This window comes from Melitaea cinxia, chromosome 7 (genome assembly GCF_905220565.1).
Source record: "Melitaea cinxia chromosome 7, ilMelCinx1.1, whole genome shotgun sequence".
In the NCBI taxonomy this organism is placed as follows: Eukaryota; Metazoa; Arthropoda; class Insecta; order Lepidoptera; family Nymphalidae; genus Melitaea; species Melitaea cinxia.
Window position 1 is genome coordinate 3,985,229 of NC_059400.1, and position 17,037 is coordinate 4,002,265.

At 32.9% G+C, this 17,037-nt stretch overlaps 1 long non-coding RNA gene across 1 annotated transcript; it reads left to right on the forward strand.

Moving 5' to 3' along the window:
• The first annotated feature begins 7,576 nt into the window (after positions 1–7,576).
• LOC123655220 lies at positions 7,577–8,433 on the forward strand. Its single transcript, XR_006743340.1, has 2 exons — positions 7,577–7,802; positions 7,919–8,433. It is a non-coding gene; the product is annotated as an uncharacterized LOC123655220 (long non-coding RNA).
• Positions 8,434–17,037: the final 8,604 nt, after the last annotated feature.

Consider the following 17,037-nt stretch of genomic DNA (forward strand, 5'->3'; position numbering starts at 1 on the left):
GGTACAAACTGTCCGCTGTATTATTATAATTGTTTTGTTAAACGTCTATTATAAGATTGATAGTTAAAAATGTTTTGACAGATGTGGGAGGGAAAATAATATCTATATTTACTACTATACATTACACTTAATTTTATGCCGCTATATTGTTGTTTTTCGTGAATAAGTTTTGTTTTAATTTTTTGTTTTTGTACATATCTTGTTCTTACAGCAAAATATAAACGAAGAACTTGTGAAATTTGATGCAAGTCGTACAGAAGTTATGTGCGAACATATATTTGTGCAATTCATGTTCATTTGTACAGATTGCACCGACTTAGAGGTAACTATCGCGATTCCAGACTATGTATCATCGTACTTCTTCCTACAATAGTCATTAGTCACCATAAATATTAATATCACTGACCAAAAATTGTATAACATATTTCTAGTCAACCACCTTTTTGTATATTAAAAACCTATGCTTAATTTGTCAAACATAAAGAATAGTGTTTCTTTTTTTGTACTTTATTGAGTAATACCTGAAATAGTGAAGAATTGATATCAATTGTTATTTTTTTTGTAGCAATCAAAAACAATCTAAAAAAATTACTTTGTTCATGTAGGCTTCAAAAGCAGTTTTAAGTCGTCATTTTACAAATTAACATTGTTTTTATTTTAATTAATTGATGATATTTAAAAGCGAAGGTAACACTCATTCGGAATATATTATATTCTACACAGATGAATCGGAAAGAAACTCCGCAGTTACTCTTAAAAAATATAAAAAAAAAAACTATATATATACAAATAAATAAATATGGCGTGTCTGTTAGTAAAATTAAAATAACCGTTTTTTTACTAAATGCATATGAAAGTACCCTTTGGTACCTATACCAAAATAACATTTTTATATATATTACAGCCAGACTCGGGGTGGGAATCAGACCCACGTCCCCGGAGCAGAAAGTAGAGGGTCACTACAAACTGCGCCAACGTGCTAGTCAATATAAACTATAAGTTACTTTAAATCAGATGTTATCATATTATTTTTCTATACTGCGTCTACTATTTATGGCAATGTCATAAACTTTTAAATATACCGTAGTAGTACAAATGCAGAAGCTTATGAAAAGTTAATAAACATAACCCGCAGATAAAGCGCCCTTCACAATTATCACGATAACCTAAACTGATAAATACGATAGTATTATTTTTCGCGTGGTTTATCTTTTTTTTTTATCATTCATAACGAGAACATGCAAAGCAGTCAGTCAGTCAGAATCAATACGCATTAATTTTTGCCAAAACTCTTAAAAGGTATTGATGGCGTTCAATTAAAAATATTTAATTTTTTAATTTTATTGTACTGTGAGAGGCTATTTTGCATTCCGACTATTGAGAATATTTTTTCTCTATTATGTTCTCCTTTGTAATATACATACACTAGCGACATCTGTCCGTCAATTTTGTTTTACACGATAATTAATCACCAATATATCATATACACTAAAACCTTCTCCAAAACACTCTGCATCTTATGGTATAAGAATTAACCGAACATAAAAACCTGCTCTCCGTTTATTAGTATAGAAGATATCCAGAAGATAATGATAATGATTCTGAACTTACATTTACATTGCGCCTATTAGATATATTCATTACAGCCTATACAGTCTACTGCTGGACATAGGCCTCCACAAGTTTACGTCAAAAATAACGTGAACTCATGTGTTTTGCCCATAGTCACCACGCTGGGGTTGGTGACCGCAGTACTGGCTTTGTCGCACCAAAGACGCTGCTGCCCGTCTTCGGCCTGTGTATTTCAAAGCCAGCAGTTGGATGGTTATCCCGCCATCGGTCGGCTTCTTAAGTTTCAAGGTGGTTGTGGAACCTTGTTATCCCTTAGTCGCCTCTTACGACACCCACGGGAAGAGAGGGGGTGGCTAAATTCTTTAGTGCCGTAGCCGCACAGCACAGAGATAGATATATTATTATGTATCCAACTTTGTTTGTGTTGGGCATGGCGGGATACAACGAGCTACGAGTCAGGCGGGAGCTTGCACTTGTTTTATATTTATTTAGGTTAATTAGGGGTAAGGTACATCACGCCGACATATTACATTTACTGTGTTTGTGTGTGCCGGACAGGTATGTGTGGCGACGACGTCGGCCTCACCTGCTGGCTGTACCTCGTGGTCGCACTAATTTATTGAACGAGGCGCCTCTGACGCGGGCGCTTCGCACTCTCAACCTTGTAGCAGAGGAGACAGATATTTTTACGTGTACACTGAATGAATTCACAAGGATAGCGTTATTATGTTATTTGTTATTTAAGTTAATTTATGTTTGCTTCACTATCGAATTGGGTAGTACCTGTAATGATAGTTGTAAGTTATGATTGAAATAAATAAATAAATAAATAAATAAATAAATAAATAAATAAATAAATATTACTTATTACCTATTATTAGATATTTTACCTACTGGCTATCTAATACGCGATAAAGTGAATAAAGATTGAGATGTAGTTAAAACTTTTTTTTTCATTGTAAGCATTTAAACTTGAGCCCCCGCACTGTGATTGAAACTTTAACGTTAATTCATTAGTCTCAGTTTATATATCTAACTGTGGAGCAGCATGTCCTGGATAAAATTTGAACTTCTCTACTAAATCTATTTCCTAAGCTTTCAGTTTAGTTTATACTAAATGTAATGATCATTATTATTAATTTTGTGAAAGTTTATTAATGTCTCATTTGGTAAGACAATTCTAGCTTTCATTATAATAATGACTCGACATAATCATCTTGCAGTGAATATGTAATAAAGGTCGCAGTGAATAATGTAAGCTTTTTGTAACTAACAAGACGCATGTTTTGTACACGTGTTTAGAAGTTAAATAGAGTAATCGGTTATAATGAGTTTTGAAATTGCACTAATGTAGCAATTAAATATAACGGCTTCAAATTATTCTTATATACACATATAATGTCTATAATGTGTATGGGAGACGTGGAAAGGTCAGGTCACATATATTCGAATTCATACGCTATATTACTTATAGTTGAATCGATACCCAAATAATTTGACGAAAACTATCTTTTCCAATTTTCTCCGCTTCCAGATTCAGAATTGAGCTGGTATTTTATATCTTAAAATAAAAAAATATGACCAATTTTTTAAACCATATCTCTCTCTACTCATTTTGGTCCAAAACTCCCCATCTCCTTTGAAAACTTTTCAGAGTTCCCATAAAATTGTTGATGTCAGTTCCTAAATCACTTACTAAAATAAATTTTAGTCACACTGAAAAGAAATGTCTGTAATCTTGGAATGTTAGTCGAGACGCCTGAATCATTCAGATGATGGGTTAAATGTGAATAACGCGTGACAAAAACAGCATGGATCCGAAAAATTATACAAATATAATTCTTGGTACGTAACAGATTTGTAATAGAAGTGTTTTTCAGAAAGCAAAAGTATACCTTTTTCCTTTTTTTTCCAGATGTATCAAATATCTTCTTAAGAGTGAGTTAATCACATCTTAAATACATCATACTTATTACAATACAATTACATAATATTCTATTTAGTTAATAATAGTACCTTATGGTTATTATTGAAATAGTACTTTGAAGCAGTACTCTCACAGAAATTTGATCTGAAGTGGATTCTACAGATTAACATTTCATACTTTGAATAAGAGAGCTGGAAGATAACGTGCGCGTTGATCACTCAAAGTCGAATAACCCGTTTACGGTTTCCTTTCAGATTAGATGTTATAAAAATATCTGATTTATTTGTCTTATTTTATTTCAATTATAATCAAATATTCTTTTTCATTTTTGGTGCACATGTAGTATATATAATTATAATTATAATTATGTTCGCTCCACATTCAACAGGTCCATGCACCAAAACTCGGCTGACGCACGCTCCGGATATACAACCCCAAAACAAAACCAAACACATATTAAAGCCATTTATTGCGATTATATTTCACCTAAATAATTACTCTTTGTACTTTTAAGATAACGTAATCGTTTACCACTAACCATTATCACATAATTGTGATGGTCTTAAACACAAAAAATGGCTCCAATTTACATAGTTGCTCCTACCTGCTCAAAATATGGAGCAGCCTGACTGGGGTAGTACCTCGACCTTACAGAAGATCACAGCAAAATAATACTGTTTTCAAACAGTATTGTGTTCCTGTTGGTGAGTAAGGTGACCAGAGCTCCTGGGGGGATTGGAGATTGGGTCGGCAACGCGCTTGCGATGCTTCTGGTGTTGCAGGTGTCTATAAGCTACGGTAATCGCTTACCATCAGGTGAGCCGTACGCTTGTTTGCCGACCTAGTGACATAAAAAAAAAAACATAGACTAGTACTAAAATGAGAGCATCATCATATTCGAAGTCAATGAAATACGCATAATTAGGGGTAACTCAAAATTTCTTCGTCAGATCTCACTCAAATTTAAATGAAACCATGTGACAAGCACAGATTCGGATCAATTCGAATACAAAAAGAATCATTAAAATCGATATACCCAGTAAAAAGTTATGGGGTAATACACAAAGAAAGTACAGTCAAATTGAGATCCTCCTCCTTTTTTCAAGTTGCTTAAAAACCATTGAACTATTGAGAATCATACGTGTATTATGTTTATTATCCTAGAAATCAGAGTTATCTTCTTAGTCAAAGTTTCTAAAGTCATTTGAATAATTGATCCATCTTATACACTTAAGACTAAAATAGAATTCTCATTCTCGGTTTTGTGCCGTCGTTGCGTACGAGTTGAACGACCTCGGCTGGCCACGCGGTGGTCTTATGTATTTATATCCAGGGTAGTGTGGTTATGACGTAATATCAGGGATTTGTTATCACATTTAATATTTGTGGGTCCAGCTCAAGCGTAAACTTTTTACTTAAGAATGTGTCATTAGGGAAACATGATAAACATCTTATCTTTATCACTGTGATAATTCCTAGATATATTTTTATTAGGTGTGTAAGTATTATTTATTGTTGATGGTCTTTTTTAGCTTGATGGCAACATAAAATATTATTTATTAGTGCAAAACGTTGCAATGTTTTAAAAATATATTTATAGTCCCTTAAGATTTTATTTACAAGGAATTTTCAATATTAGAACCTTATGAAGTGTGTTTGAATGAAAAAATACAACTTATTACTGAGACGTAATTTTTTTTTCTGATAAGTTAGTCTAGAGATAATAATTAAAAAAAAAAAAAACTAGAAGAAACGTGTATCTCACTAAATAAACTAACTGAACTCTATTATTACTGACATACAAAATAACGGGTCATTTAAAATTATTACTAACCAGCTAATTTTTTCACCTATTGGCCCCGATCAGCTATAATTTATATAACTGATACATTGGTAGCTATCGACCCCGGTCGGCTATAATTGATATAACAAGTGCAGTAGTAGCTATACCTACTATGTACTCTACTCATTTTTCTAAACAGCTATTTTATTTCACAATACAATCTTGATTTAATTTTTTAAATTATTTTAATAACAATAATAATATGTAAGATATACCTATTTATACTCTAATATATCAATAATGAGTAGAGACAAATTGATTATTATTTGAAAAATATTAAATTAAAAGGCTATAAAAATTCTAATATCTGGAAATACCGATATGATTCCATAAGACTGATTTTAGAATACAAAACTGAGGCAGCCCTTAAACGTCTCTCTGCTGGACAAAATTCCCTTCTCCGTTTAAGGGGCTACCCGGCCGAATTTACTGTTTTTACATTTCTTATAGTATGCTTGAACGTTGAATAAACAATAAAGTTCTAAAGACAATATTTTAGCTTGATAATTGATCTGTAATTGTGTCTACTGATATATTGAAAAATTTACCTTATCACGAGAAAATGAATTTTTCGTGAACGCTTTTCTCGGTCTAAAATCCGTATAAACTCGCTAATTATGCAACGCATTGACATGAAACTTTAACCAGTAGTGAATAATGCATTACTCTTCAATACTGTCTGCCAATTTTTCAATTAAATAGATAATTTTTGAGAAATCTGTAATATTGAATTTCGTAAGTAAGCCGGGCAAGCGGGTGTCTGCGCGGGCGACGAGGAGCATTCGCCTCTCGGCCGTTGTATGAGGAGCTTGTGTCGTTTGATGCGATGCGCGCGCATTTATTGTTTATTATTTTATTTTTATTGACCCCACAATTTTGACATTTGTGTGATAGGACACTGTAGACACTTTAGTTTTACAAGTGAACGAAAGGACGCATTTACTTATTTGCTTGTGCAAATACTGTTTATTTAGTTTTATAAGCGAGCGAAAGGACGAAATAACTACCTATTTGTTTACTTGTGTAAATTGAATATGCCGAAAGTATCAAAAGTGAAATGATATCAGCAACAAAGGCTCACGGAAATAAAAATCGCAGTGTAAGTACTTAATTACGTACTGATTTTTTATCGTAATTTTATATTGTATTGTAAGTTTATTACAATACAATAGAACGTATTAATAAAATTAATATAATATCAATTAAATTTACTAAAATTTACAATATAAATAATCATCTTATTATTTTATTTACAGAGCTCAAAGAAAAAGACAGGTACTACAACAACTCGATGGAAATATAGAAAACCAAGATTTAACTTCAGAAAATTGTCAACTTCGAACTTGAGATGTCACACAGTAAGTAAAATATGCTAAGAGTCACACCGCATTATTAGACACTTCCTGACTGGGCTTTGCGGACTTGGTGCGGTTATAAAAAAAGTAAATCGGTATGTGAACCCGACTGCTTAAATCGCTGTGAGTGATTTAAAATCAAGTCCAGTACTCAGTATAGGAATCTAGATTGAGTACTGGACTTGTTTATCTTTCTTTTCAGTTTTTATGCAGTCGGTTTTTATTTATTTCTTTTAATTTCCTTTTTTTACTTAGGATTAGTTTAAATGAAAAATGAGTACCTAGCCAGGAAGTGACATTTTAATCGTAGGCATCGATTACGTAATAGTATAAGTTTTGTGTGTTATATGTATGTGTGTATGTAATTAAGTATGTATGTATGTATGTATGTTATATTGTGTATTCTTTTTGTCTTTATTCATACTATCTAATGAAATGACAGACCTACTTATAATCGACGAATAAAGTATTTGTATATGTATATTATTTATGAATGTATGTTTTAGTGTGTCAAACATACCTATATAGTACCAAAAAAAAATAATGCAGCAATAAGTGTACTAGTATTTGTTTGCGTGGATGTGTGTGTAGATATGTGTTTTTTTTTTTTTTTTTTTTTTTTATATCACTAGGTCGGCAAACAAGCGTACGGCTCACCTGATGGTAAGCGATTACCGTAGCTTATAGACGCCTGCAACACCAAAAGCATCGCAAGCGCGTTGCCGAACCAATCCCCAATCCCCCCAGGAGCTCTGGTCACCTTACTCACCAACAGGAACACAATACTGCTTGAAAACAGTATTATTTTGCTGTGATCTTCTGTAAGGTCGAGGTACTACCCCAGTCGGGCTGCTCCATATTTTGAGCAGGAAATTCCTGCTGTGCCCTACCTCAGTTGTCTTTGTGTTATCTTAATCCAATGTGTACAAAATGTTAAATATGTTATTATCTTAGTAAATGTATATTTTTTTCTAGGACTACCTTCAAAAAAGTGCCACAAGGTCTAGATTTAACTACGCCTATGGCACATAAGAATAAGTTTGCAGAGTCAACTAATGGGTTTAATTCAACCTATTGTCAGGGATTAGAAAGTGAAGAAAAAGAGGTATTTCCATTTTAGTTATCACTGTATTATTTTACCTTTCACATTTTCTTTCTGGTAAACAAATAAAATATGTGTTCAACTTTTTGTTCTCGATTCAGTTATTTTTTTAATTTCAGTATACTGTTACTACGGAACCGGAAGAAATTATATCCGATAAACACGTCGGAAGGAAGATTGTGGCCATATCTCAATTCAAAAATTACTCAACTTTTGTAAACATGGCCATCTAGCGTATTCATCGAATGATATAATACTAACAGGAGAAAATCAAAATAGTAGTAATAGTATATAGTATAGAATAGTAGTAGTATTATTTACTTTTCAGTGTAAAATGTATATAACGTAACTCTTACAATCGAAAATGATATCTGTGAAGACAATTATTTAAATTTGAATGCATGTGCAGTAGCTGGTACCATCGCAATAGGATGTGGCCGGTCACAACTTGAAGAAGTGTTGTCAGCTATAAATTTGCCTAGTTTCACTGAAAATACATACGACCACAATCACAAGGTTATTGGCAAACATCGTCATCTCATTGAGGTGAAATGTCCCATTACAGCGCATAGAATCGGCATAGACGAAGCTATTAGGAAGAAAAAAATAACCGTCTGGAAAATAAATAAGAATGGTCAATACCATATTAACAAAAATTGGTATTACCAAATTCAAGGTCAATTACATGTAACACAAAGCAAAAAATGTATATATGCGGTATGGGGCAGTGAAAATGAATCGCTTAGAATCGAAATTATTAATAAAGACGATAATTTTTGGCAGAAGGAAATAAAACAAAAGTTGACAAAATTCTATATTGACTGCATACTTCAAAAACTGATTGATCCGAACACATTATTTAAGAAATATTCTCAAATAAAAGCAAAAATGTAACCGATTCATATTTAAAAATAAAAATCACAATTTTAAATCAATGAGTGTATGTTTAATCATGTGTACTCAATATAATAATTGTGTTTGCAGGCAAACGAAAAAAAACCGACTTCAGTTATATCGACAAGTAATAAAACGCAGGTAGACAAAAAATTAGTCAAGTAAATACGCATTATCAAAGATTACTCCAAAAGTTGTAATCAGATCTCAATGAAATTTAAATGTGACCACATGATAAACATCGGCTTTCGACTAAATCAAAAATTATCAAAATCGGTACATTAAAAAGTTATGCGGATTTTCGCGTTTTCCTCGATTTCTCTGGGATCCCATCATCAGATCCTAGTTTACTTATCATGGTACCACACCTAAGATATCTCCTTTCCAACAAAAAAAAGAATTATCAAAATCGGTCGATAAACGACGAAGTTATCCCCGAACATACATAAAAAAATATATACGGTCCTCCTCCTTTTTTGAAGTCGGTTAAAAAGAGTAGGATTTTTTTTTAATTTATTCGGCCCGCTGACTAGTGGTCTCTTTACAATCGACTATTTGGCTAGTCGGCCAAAGCTATAATCAGCACATCTATACTAATTAAATTACTTACCAACAAATAGATATCCAGGTATTTCTTTTTAGTCCATCCCTAATTGCAAATTAACTCTGTAGCGTATTTAAATAATTTGCAAAGTTAGTATTCACATATATTTAGAAGTGAATTATAAATAAAATATATTTAGGTATTTTAATCTGTTTGCGTTATCAACTCTCGGCCTATAAAATCGATTGATGACTGCGCGTTGTAATAATACGCAACAAATCCGCTAGATGTCTTATTTTACCTCACGCGCTTAAATACGTAAAAGTTGTCAGGTGAAGAGCGGGAAGGGGGCGGTCAAGCGAGTTGAAACGCGCGAGGTCATTCAGATAGGGTACGCCCTTAAGACTAGGGATTAGTTCAGAATACGAAACGGTATAAGGCTCGTAGTTTGAATTCAGTTACAATGTTATGTGATATTAAGAGTATGTGTAATCCGTCCAACGAATCCATTGCTTCTCAAAATACTTTTAAGGCTTCGTTTGTTTATCAACGGATATTACTAACTCAATTGCCATTATAAATTTCGTTACCTTGATGCTTAGTGTGAATCCATAAAAATCTTTTACTTTAAATTTCCAACCAGCACGAAAACGGTCCTACATAGGAAATCTTTATTATTCAACCGACTTCAAAAAAGGAAGAGGTTCCTCGATTCGACCGTATATAACTATAAATTTTTTTTTATCTATGTACGGGGATAACTTTATCGAACACATTGATTTAGTTACGTCACGTGCCTGGAAAGTATCTGATTTGGTTAAGACAACATGTAAAGACATGAAATCCTGCTTCTATTCTTTCCTGTATAAAGCTTTGCTACGTGTCCTTGACTATGCGTCTCTTATTTGGAACCCTAAATATAATATACACATTGACAGAATTGAATGCGTGCAGTGCAATTACACACGCTTTCTGGCAACAAGGATCCTAGTTGTACCTATCGCGCGGACTATCACTCTAGATTATCACACTTCAATTTAAACTCTCTTGAGATGCGACGAAAAATCTGTGACTTGAAAACGCTTCACAAGATTCTACATGGACAAGTGTTCAAATGTCATACAGCAAATCAACGTCAACGTCCCTAGATCTATTCCTAAACACCCTAATAACAACATTTTCTATCCCTCCTATATCAGGACTAACGTTGGAAAATATGCTCCTCTCAACAGATTAATGGGAATATACAATGAATTATTGTTGAGAGGCGAATGTGTCAAAAATTGTTTGTTTGCTAATAATTTGTTAATAATTTAATACTGTAATCTATTTATCTGTTGGAATTTTGTGTATGTTTATTAGACTTAACTCTGCTTTTGTACTGTATTGATCCATACCTGTCAACTCTATGTGCTCACTAATTATTGTATAGTAATTGCTGTATACACCTTAAAAGACAAATCATACTGTATTGTACCTGTGTCTAACTTTGTATTTCTACTTGCAATGTTTTTATGATGCGTCGATGGTGTGTCTATTTAATAAAAAAAAAAAAAAAAAAAAAAAAAACATTGAACCAATTTGCTACTCTATGAAAGTCTACCACTTTATTTATAGACAGTAGTTTTGTGTACATACATATTGATTTAAATATCTAAATTTGCATTTGGAATTGTTACATATAATCGAAGGACCTATCGTGAACATTAAATACAAAGCTATGTATCTTATAGCATTATTGAAATTTAAATAATTACTTCGCTTTAGCCTGCAATATCCCACTACTGGGCATAGGCCTCTTTCCCCATGTAGGTGAAGGATCAGAGCTTAATCCACCACGCTGCTCCAATGCGGGCTGGCGGATATATTCCTTACTACGAGTAACGATCGCTATCAGGTGTACATGATAACAACCGGGACCGACGGCTTAACGCGCTCTCCGAGGCACGGTGGGGAGACCCACAAGGACTGCACAAACACCCAGACCACGGCAAACATCTGTATGGTCGATGGATCGAACCCGCAACCACCAACGTAACAGGTACAATCCATGACTGTAACCGTTGCGCCAACGCGGCGTCTAATTAACTTGTAATAAAATCCAATAACGCTACCGTGCTTTTAAATAGAACTACTATTCACATACGAACTTTTACGTAACAAGTTTTTTACGTTTTAGTAAACATAATTAGCGGAAACAAATGTAAATAAATAAATGGTTACTATCACAACTGTGTCTTAATCTATTTACAAGAAAGGTGGTTTTGCAATAAAACGTGATTCTTAGTTCCAACTCGATTTCAAAGATTTCAAAGACGCCTTTGAAAGAAACGTTGTATCTTCCCATATATTTATACTTGACCCGGATCTTTTGAATGTTTCTCGCAACAAATGGACGGAGGAAAATAACGAGTTATAAAGTCGATTTCCTTTTAATCCAGAAAAATAAACTCAGTAGTGTGACTGTGCATCGAATTTATACGCATACGTTTTGAACAAAAATAAAACACAGACCTTATTAATTTTCAACGGTAATAAATACTCCATTTTAAATGCTCTATGGATAACATTTAAAAATGTTTGGAAAAATTAATAGTCAGCGGCTGCAACTAATTCGGCTAGTAAAAGAAAATTTATGCATGATCAACAAATTACGCGGGCATGGAATCGAAATAAGGGGCAGCAGTCAATACTAAAAAATAAGTCCCTTTAGTCTTAGCGCTAGCCAAAGTGTTTTATAGTCACTGAACTGCAAGATTTATTATTTTCTACACATTATCTCGATATCGCTTTAAATGCCAGCATTTACTATTCGGACGAGCAATAAGACGCAATTATACCTTCCCTCCGGAACGCGAAGACGCTGCGATGGGTAGAATATTCGAGACAAAGATGTCCATTGGGAATAGGAACGAAAAAGCGATTAAGGCGTCTATATCGACAGAGAGTCGAAACTGAGTAACTAAGTAATAACTTACAGAGTAGTCACTCACAGCCTCAGAGTTGGACAAAACAAGAAAGATATGTAAACTTAAGAATTTCTCAGAAAAAGTTACTTTCATGATGAACATCAAGATTGAGGCGTTCATCTTATCGTGAATATAATGAACGGTATAGACAGATTTACCATCTTATTTATTTATTGTAAGCTGTACCCGCTACTTCGTTCGCGATTTCATTTTGATTTTTATTCTCTCTCCCTAGGGAACTGGACCGCATTTTCGAACCGATTACCGATTACGGAAGCAATGACCCAACCCAAATCCAGTGACCCAACTCTTATGAACTTTAATTATGTTTAACAAACCCAAATAATTTTCACGTGATCGTGGCCAAGACAAAGATATAAACGGTCAGACGAAAAAAAAAGACAGATTCATTAAAAGAAACAAAGCAAACTATAATAAAAAAGTGGGTGCGTACAAAGTACACATGTCAGAAGTGAAACTTCTTTGGCAAACTAATTTTTAAGTCTCGTTTATATTTATACAAATCTAAAGCTTCACATTTCTAGTAGAGTAATACTATCGATATTAATGTAACCTTTGTAGTTTCTATAGTACACGCTGAGTGGCTCTGTTGTTCAGCAAAAACGTTGCACATCTTCATGACGCTAATATTATTATTATTTTGTTTCATTCGTAAAATCTTTACCCTCGTCCGCCTAAAAAACTTTCACTTCAAAAATTTGCATGTCATGATCATCTTAAGGTATGTAATTTTATTGTTTTGATGCTTTGATGTATGATCAATTGACTATAAAATAATAGAAAGAATCTAGAAGTCTATTTTGTCTACGTATCGGCTCTAGTAAAAAAAAAATTACTGAAATTTAAAACTTTAGTAAACAAGTTTAATTTACAACGATCGCATACAAAACTGTCGTATATTCAAGTTTCGGTTGGTTAACCCACTTTACTTGAATCTGCTATACTTGAATCTTAGTTCTTAAACGACAGCTTTTTGTCATTTAAGTTCTCATCAGCCGTATAGAAAAATATCTTGAAAATGCATTGATATTACTATTGAACTTCAGAGACATACAATATATATATAGCTGTCAACCAAGAGTAGCATGACATATTATGCTCTGACCCTTGTGCGGTATGTGAAAAGACGCCTATGCAGAGACGCCAAGTAGAGTTGTTTATACATTTTAACATTTCAACGCAGTACAGTAAAATATTTACTTAAATACTTGGTATCAACAACTCAAAACCTGTAATAAAATGAAAACATGTTCAATATCAATAATACTATTTTAAGATACTTAAATTTTTCCGCAACTCTCAGACGACGAAGACTGCCAGATTACGTTGTTTCAACTATCTATAACACGTTGAAATCGTAACGTGATTCACAATAGAACTTTGAAACTTGGATATGTGCCAAAACGGTAAGGATACCGAGTGTCGTGAATAACCAATTTTTCGGGGAAGAAAAATCTTTTCCGGTATTTTAAGGTGAAATTATGTATAAACGAATGATTCGTATGTATGAACGAATCTCACAAATGAAATCGTTTTAATGCAACATTCAAAGTCAGCTAATAATATACAATAATTGCGGAAATAAATTAATAACTTTGGAACTTAAATGCATTTAGACTCATCACATTCATTGGGCAGGATATCGTTCATAAATAAGATTATCAAAATAAGGTTATAATTATTAAAATTATTTTTATCATTTCCGCCACAATTTTTTGAAGTAGGGAACAAGCTGGTGAACGCGTGACGACAGCGTTACGAAAAATTTGATCGGGCGAGGCGAACAGAGCAAAAGAGAAAGGTGCGAGCACAGATTTTCTTTCTCTCTTTCTCTCATAGCCTGTTACGTTTACGGTTACGTTTTGTATATCTAAGAAACAGTGTAGGTCTATTTGCAGGCCTATTGCTAGAGAAGTTTTACTTCAGCCTTGTGGTCTAAGGCGCACTCGTTTTTAATATATATATATATATATATATATATATATATATATATATATATATATATATATATATATAGAGGAATGAAATAAAGTTCTATTTATGTTTTCATAGAGAAAAATGTTGTGAACTAAAAAAAAAGTCTTTTGAATTTCTTTTTTAAGTTAAAAATGTGCTTTTCAACACTTTTTACTCAATTTTAACTCGAGCCTCATTAAATGAATTCTGACCTACATTCATCGTGTGCTGAGTGCTGACGCTGTGTTCACGGTTAAAACGTCCTTTAATTAATAACTAACGAAATATATTATACTTACATATGATGTATGTGCACGTGTTTATGCGTTTGCGTGATTGTGTATAAATACACATTATCTATAATATTATAACAGGCTCCAGCCAGTAACGCACCCTCAACTCATCTAATGTTGCAATGGACGACGATAACCATTTAACATCAGATGGCTTCGTCCGCTCGTTCCTTTATTAGATACCAAAAAAAAAACTACAAAGGTTGGTAAATATGTTAGTGTTGTTACTATCAAATGGTACAAGTGTAAAAGTTATACCTTTCCTTCATTCGTGCATATCTAGTATAATCTCAAAAGTTACGTCAATTAACTTTTAAAATCTTAAAGCAATTGAAGAGTAATGACTAAAAATATTACGCGCTGTATTATCGACGGTCACGTCATTATCCAATCCATTGACTATAGTTTCAGCTGTTTGGGATTTTTCTATATTTATTGTTATTTTTTTTCTGTTATTATATATATAATATTATAAATAATAAATAAATAAATAAATATCTACACTTTGTATTTATATTTATATATAATATTATAAATTATAAATGTGAATATAAGTTTGTTTGCTACGCTCTCACGCGAAAACTACTAAACCGATCATCATGAAACTTTGTACACATAATCTTGAAGGTATTAGAAGTAACATAAGATACTTTAAAAAAAATCAATGCGAGCGAAGCCGCGGGTAAAAGCTAGCAAAATATAATTTTAGGAACTTTTACCCGATTAACCATAATTATTTAAATGTGTACCGTATTGAAAAGCTTTTAAATACTTTATTTATTATTTTCAATATTGTAATCGATTAAAATCAATTTGAATGAATTATTTTAATTGTACACTATTGTCTTATAATAAATAAATAATTTGTTTCTGCCAGCTTACTTGTCTTGATAGATTAAATTTCAATCGTAACATAACTATTCGAATAAATAAATAATCATTCATCATCATCATCATCATCATCATTTCAGCCTATTGCAGTCCACTGCTGGACATAGGTCTCCACAAGTTCGCGCCAAAAATGGCGTGAACTCATATGTTTTGCCCATAGTCACCAAGCTGGGCAGGTGGTTTGGTGACCGCAGGGCTGGCTTTGTCGCACCGAAGACGCTGCTGCCCGTCTTCGGCCTTTGTGTTTCAAAGCCAGCAGTTGGATGGTTGTCCCGCCATCGGTCGGCTTTTTAAGTTCCAAAGTCGTAGTGGAACTGAATAATAATGTTAAAATAAATAATAATGTTAAAAAAGATAATGTTGGTTAATTCTATAAAATATAAATAACCACATTTGTTTTTTTTTTTGGCAATGAGTGACAAATCGTATTATACATGTACGGTTTCTGGAACAGTCACATTATACAGAAGCTCTAGTGTTCATAATCTAATCAAGTGTTTACGAAAACATGAATTGTTTTTACCGTTGAACTGGGCTTTCGTTAAATATAAATAAATTAAAATTATTTACCACTTGTTTGAAAACGATGCCAAAGGTTTGAGTAATGTTTTTGTTATGTTCGCAATTCGAAGTACAATGTTTTTGAAATGGAATGTTTTTAGGAATCGACAAGATAAATTAGAAATATTGATAATTTAAACAGATAATATAAATAAAGAAGTGATATATTAGAAAAGTTTGAATGCCTTTTATCATTACGTTAATGTTACTTTGAATTTTTATTGAGGTAAAAAAATTTGATATTTTCAAATCAGATAACTATTTAAAAAATTGTTTTTTTTTTTAAATTTAACAACACTAACGACTTTTTATGTTTTTAATACGACAGAATTTAATTAATATGAATAGTTAAGAATAGTTAGTTTTTATTAAAAGTTAGTTTAAGTCTGTTCTATTTATGATAATTAAAATATAATTATGTAACATTTAAGAACATGTTAATATAATTAAATATTATATAGTACCTACCCCACGAATACAAATCGTTGCAGTAAAATGTTTCTTTTGAAACATTTTTTTGCGGTTGTTTACATGTATCTAATAATCTAGAAATAATATTTATACTCATAAATAATTGTCTTTGCTCGCAAACGAAAAAACTGACGTTAATTACATCGACGACAATAATAAGTACAATGTTATCACTTCATCACTTCAGCCTATCGCAGTCCCCTGGACATAGGCCTCCACAAGTTCGCGCTAAAAATGGCGTGAACTCATTTTGTTGTTGTGTTGGTCACAATCACCACGCTGGGCAGGCGGGTTGTTAATCGCAGGGCTGGTTTTGTTCGGCCTGTGTTTTTCAAAGCCAGTTGGATGGTTATCCCGACATCGGTCGGCTTTTTAAGTTTCAAGGTGGTAGTGGTGTTCCACCAGTGTGTGTTATCCCTTAGTCGCCTCTTACGACACCCACGAGAAAGATGGGGTTGCTATATTGCTATTTGGTGGCTTTACTGCCGTAACCACAGCAAACAACGTCCAACATACAACGTAGGTTGAAAAAAAAGAAATAATCAGGCATTATTAGAGCCAAATAAAAAATTCCTGATCAAATCTCAATTAAATTTAACAGTCACCACATGACAAGTACCAATTTATGCTTAAGAAAA